The following is a 6000-nucleotide window of genomic DNA, read 5'->3' on the forward strand; positions in this document are numbered from 1 at the left end:
CAGAAACTATTTCTGCTTCTGTGAGATGGACACAGTGTCGCGAACCCCCCACCCCCCACCAACAGGTTTGTTGTTGTTCAGCCACTGAGTTGGACAGGTTGTGGGGCGTATATTTTTAAACCCACGTGTCAAATGCTTAACCAGTGCTGGGGACATGGAAAGGGCCCAGAATTTTTTATTTTTTAAGAAAACATTTATTTATTTATCTGACTGCACAGAATCTTAGTTGCAGCATGCAGAATCTCTCTCTCTCTCTTTTTTTTTTTTTTTTACCAGTTGCGGCATACAGGATCTTTAGTTGAGACATGTGGGATCTAGTTCCCTGACCAGGGATCAAATTTGGACCTCCTGCATTGGGGGTTCAGAGTCTTAGCTACTGGACCACCAGGTAAGTTCTAAAATTTTTAGACAGTATTACATACCTTTTGTGAAACTTTTAATTTTGTTATAATTGTAGGTTCATATGCAGTTCTAGAAACACAGCAGGGTCTGGAGTATCCTCTACCCAATGACTATATCTTGCAAAACTATAGATGTATATCCAGAAAATTGACATTGAACACTTCTGACACTGTGGGGGGCCCTCCTGTTGATCTTTTAAAGCAACCCCCAACTTCCTTCTACTCCATCCTTGTTTTTGGCTCAGCATGTGGAATCTTAGTTCCCCAACCAGGAATTAAACCTGTGTGCCCTGCATTAGAGGTGTGGGATCTTAACCACTGCACTACCGTGGGATCCCCCTTAGTTTACCCTCTCAACCCCTGGCAAGCACTAATACGTCTCCTATTTCTCCAGTTTTGTCATTTCAAGAAGGCCCGTTAGAGGAACACATACAATGTGTGAGCTTTGGGGACTGGCTTTCTTTACACAACATAATTTTTTGAAGATTTATTCAAGTTGTTGCGTGTTATCAGTCATTTGTTTCTAGTAACTACTGAGTAGTTCCTTATATTAGATTTTCACTTTTTCTTTTCGAAAGAATATCAAAGTTTATAAGACGGGTACCATGACCTCTTGGGTACCCATTGCTCCACCTCACATTTTGGTGTTCACATTTTAATAGATACATCTTACATTGTCACCAAGCTCCAGGGGATTTGGCACCTCTAAGAAAAAGGCCATCCTCTTACATAATCATACAACAAATTCATGCAATTTAACAGCGAGTCAATGTTATTATCCAATATATGTAATCCATATTCAGATTTCTCCAACAGTCAGCATTTGTTTGTTAGAGCCCTTTCCTTTTCCAATCTGGGGTGTACTGAGAATCACGCGTTGCATTTGGTGTTCCTGTCTCAACCAGCTGTCATTGTCTTCCATGACATTTGAAGAGAGCAGAAAATTATTTTTGTTGTTGTTGTTTTTTTTAAGGTTGTACTGTGTGGCATGTAGGAGCTTAGTTCCACAACCAGGGTTTGAACATGTGCCCTCTGCATTGGGAACACCAAGTCTTAACCACTGGACCACAAGGGAAGTCCAAAATTTGTTTCATAGATGGAATTTGTCTGATGGAGTCTCTAATTCACTTCATTCATCCAGCACACACTTATTGAGCATCTCCCACGCCAGGTGGTCTTCCCAGGTGGCACTAGTGATGAAGGACCCACCTGCCAATGCAGGGGACCTAAGAGACACAGGTGTCATCCCTGGGCCAGGAAGATCCTCTGGAGGATGGCATGGCAACCCACTCCAGTATTCTTGCCTGGAGAATTCCATAGACAGAGGAGCCTGGCAGGCTACAGTCCACAGGGTGGCAAAAAATCAGACAGGACTGAAGCGACTGAGCACGCAGACACGCAATGATTGAAGCAATCCATGATTAAGACACCAAGCCTTACATATCTACTCAACCAAGGGTTGAACGATGCTGAGGAATATAGCCAACTGCTAAGCATGCAAGGGCCTCTGGTTCCACAAGAGTAAGATTTCCCAGGCTGTGGTCAGACTCTCTGCTTTTTGCCCAGCCCACCTGATCCCCAGATCTCGACCCCTGGCTCATCTGCACTGTGCCTCTACGGGTCTGGATGCACCTGCCTGCCCAGCCTCTATCGCCAGCCGTGGCTGAGAAGAGGAGCTCAGGTTTCTGCTAAGAGCAGCTGCTAGGAGGCCCTGGGCAGGTGAGGGACTTGGCAATGAGGCCTTGCTGATGAGGAAGGAGTCAAATAATCCCTGCGTCACTCTTGTCCCTTGCAGTATCCCTGGTCACCTGTGAGAGCCAGCTCAGGGGTCTGAGAACCAGGGAGAGCATGTGTGGATGGGTAGGCATATAGAAACAGTCAGGGGCAGTCAGCTGGACTGGGGGGTTTGCCCCCCTCCTGAGGACATTTGGCAATGTCTGGAAACATTAAAAATTTTTTATGCTTTCATTTATTGATTGATTTAATTTTGGCTATACTGGATCTTTGTTGCTGTGCATATGCTTTCTCTAGTTGCGGCAAGCAGGGGCAGCTCTCTAATTGCGATGTGTGGACGTATCGCTGTGGGTTCTCTTGTTGCGGAGCACAGACTCGAGGGCACTCAGGCTTCAGCAGTTGTGCCATGTGGGTCCTCGAGCACAGGGTCAGCCGTTGCGATGCTTGGGCTTAGTTGCTTTGCAGCACATGGGATCTTTCCTACCCCTGGGATCGAACCCATGTCTCCTGCGCTGGCAGCTGGGTTCTTTACCACTAAGCCACCAGGGGAGCCCTAGAGATATTTTTGATGGAGGTGTTGCTGGTGTGTAATAGGTAGAGGCCTGGGATGTCCCTAAACATCCTGCAATGCACAGGACCATCCCTAAAAACAAGACTCATCTGGCCCCAAATGTCAATAGTACTGAGTGGGAAGAACCCTGATCTGTGAAGATGGAAAGGGGTTCATTTCATCTCACCTTTGCAGAAATAGTCTTCCTTGTTGTCTTCTTCTTATTACATGAGTGCAAGTTGCCTGCAGATAATTTAAAGATTGGAGAAAAACAACAAAGAACATAAAAGTCACCCACAAATACCCCATGCAGAGGGAATTGCTGCTAGCAATTTTTTAATATCCTCGCCTCTAATATATCTGTGTTCTCATTCATATATGTACAAAAACTGAATCACTCAGCACACTATTTCACGTAATAGCTGGGAAAATCTTTTTGCATCTTAAAAAAAGTTTTTTTTTTGACAGCTCCCCTTAGCATGCGGGCATCTTAGTTCCTTGACCAGGGATGGAACCTGCACCCTCTGTAGCGGAAGGCAGAGTCTTAACCGCTGGATTGCCAGGGTAGTCCTGATCTTTTGCATACTGAAATTCTCTCCTACTTCCTATTTTCTGATACGGCCACGTTGCCACTTAAGTAGGAGCCTCATCATTGGACATCCCATTTGGTCACAGTTTAGAGATAATGCACCTTTGTGACAAAGCTCTTTGGGACTAACTCTTTATACTGGTTCATATCTATTTCCTTAAGATAAGCAGTTGGAGGCCGAATTGCCATATTAACAAACATGCTCATTTTAAAGTGTTTTTTAAATGACAACTTATCTGTTACCTATAACTGCAAGTAGTTGATAATTATGTTGTTCACTACAATGCAATTTGTAAAAAAAAAAAAAAAAAAAGGGATTAAAGGATATGAAGCAGGAAAGTAAATCACCTCTTAGTACCATCTCTCTAGCCAGTTTGGAGCACACCTTACCAAAGCTTTTTCTACATGGACACAAACCTATGATCACCAATTTCACGTCTATAAAATGTGAGCTTGCTCTGTTCCTAACTATAAAACTCCAGAAAAATGATAAAGATGAACCTATTTGCAGGGCAAGAACAGAGACACAGACATAGAGAATGGATACATTGACAGAGTTGGGGAAGGGGAGGATGGGACGAATTGAGAGTAGCATCAACGTGTACACACTACCATGTGTAACATAGGTGGCTTGCGGAAAGCTGCTATGTACCACAGGGAGCTCAGCTCAGTGCTCTGTGATGAGCAGGTGGGGTGGGATGAGGGCGTGGTAGAGAGGGGATACATGTGTACTCATAGCTGATTCACTTCGTTGTCCAGCAGAAACTAACACGACACTGTAAAGGAGCTGTACCCCGATAAAAAATCCTAAAATGAGTAAGACCATTTCCATCCCCTCTTTTCATCTCCTAATCACTTCAAAAGCATAGACCCATCTGATTCTCAAGTGCTGTGACCTGAGGGTGGAAAATGTCCCCATCCTTTCATCCATTTTTCCACCACATATTTACTGAGCATCTGCCGTGTGCTGGACATTATTCTAGATGAGCAGTGGACAAGACAGACAAAGATCCGTGCCTTCATAGAGGTTACAACTCAGACAGGGAGACAGACACTAAACGAGGAAGCATTCTAACACAGAGCATTGGAGATAAGTATAGGATATTGTGAGTAAATAAGCAGTGACCAGGGCCAGCTTCTCTGATTGTGTGAGCTGACACAGAAGGGTGCATTGCCACAAATAAGAGACCCAGGAGGAAAGAGTGTTCCTGGTGGTGGACACAGCATGTGCAAAGGCCCTGAGGTTCGAGGGAAAATGAACCATTTGGGGCACTGCAACCAGGCTGGTGAAGAGCAGAGAATGGGGGCGAGGGATCCCATGTTGCTGGAAGGGTCCTGATTGTGATGCTGGCAGAGATTAACTGGGTGTGGGGAGGTGGAATTTTGGATGGGAGCAGTGGAAGTGTTGGGGGACTCCCAAGACCCTGTCAGGGTGGATGAAAACCAGGTTTACAGGGGATGGATCACGGGTGGGGGTCTGTGAGGGTTCAAATTGCAGACCTTTATAACAGCCTCCTTTCTCTCCCCTAGAACTTTGAATATTTATCTATGTCAGTTAAATCCAAAGCCTGTAAAACTTGAGAAAAAAAATATTTTTGGCTGTACCACATGGCCTGAGGGATCTTAGTTCCCCAACCAGGGATCGAATCTGGGCCGCCTGCACTGGAAGCATGGAATCTTAGCCACTGGACCTCCAGGGAAGTCCCCACAGCCAGTAAAACTTGTAGCAAGGTAGCAAATGTCTTCTTTAGACAGAGAGAGAGAAAAAGGGGTGGAGGGAGGGAGAGAAACTGGCACGTGCAGGCTGTGTCCTCCTGAAACCATGGTGACCAGAATAATGACTTGGGGGTCTGCTGATGATATTAATAAAAAATCCCTGTGAGCTTGTGTGGATTTTTCCGGCACTGTATTGTAAGGGCAAGACAACATGTTTGCTTGTGTGTGTGTGTGTGTATGTGTGTGTGCTTGCATGCATGGATGGGGCTCTGTGTGTGCGAGTGACTGTTGTGCATGTGGATTGCAGGTGTGTGTGTTGTGCATGGGTGTGACTGCATGGGCATGCGCTTTCACGTAGGTGTGTAGAGTCCTATGTGTGTTCGAGTGCCCCTTCCCATGCATGTGTGTAATCAACTGTGTGCACATGTACATCTGTGAAGGCATCTGAATGTGTGTGTGCAACGCGTGTGAGTGACTCATGCCCATGGATTCAGGTGTGTGTATGTGTAGCATGTGTGTGCAACATCAGAAGTGTGTCTGCACATGTTTAGATGTGAGTGTCAGAGGGGAGCTTAAAGTGATAATTGGAAAAATGAAGACCCACATCCTACCTAACAACTGGTCCCGATGCCAAGTTTCTGATTTTGAGAATGTACTAGAGTTATGTAAGATGTTACTACTTGGTAGAGGGAAAAGAAGGGATGCAAGAGAATGTCTGCGCTATTTTTACAACTTCCTGTAAAGCCTATAATGATTTAGAAAACAAACTTTTTTTAAAAAAATCTGAAGATAAGAAACATGAATTTCACATATTTTCTTGTCTCCTCAAAACAAGCAGTAGAAAAATGGAAAAAACCTAAGCTGCCAAGCAAAGATTTCTTTTAAGTAAGGTTTTATCTGAGAACATGGTTGATGTCCCCAATGTCCCCAAGTCTCCTGGGTGGGGGATGGAGATACAGGCATGTATGCTGGTGAGGTTGGAGGAGGTGGCGAGGCTCAGGCTGGCCCCA

The sequence above is a fragment of the Ovis canadensis genome, chromosome 5 (genome assembly GCF_042477335.2).
Source record: "Ovis canadensis isolate MfBH-ARS-UI-01 breed Bighorn chromosome 5, ARS-UI_OviCan_v2, whole genome shotgun sequence".
In the NCBI taxonomy this organism is placed as follows: Eukaryota; Metazoa; Chordata; class Mammalia; order Artiodactyla; family Bovidae; genus Ovis; species Ovis canadensis.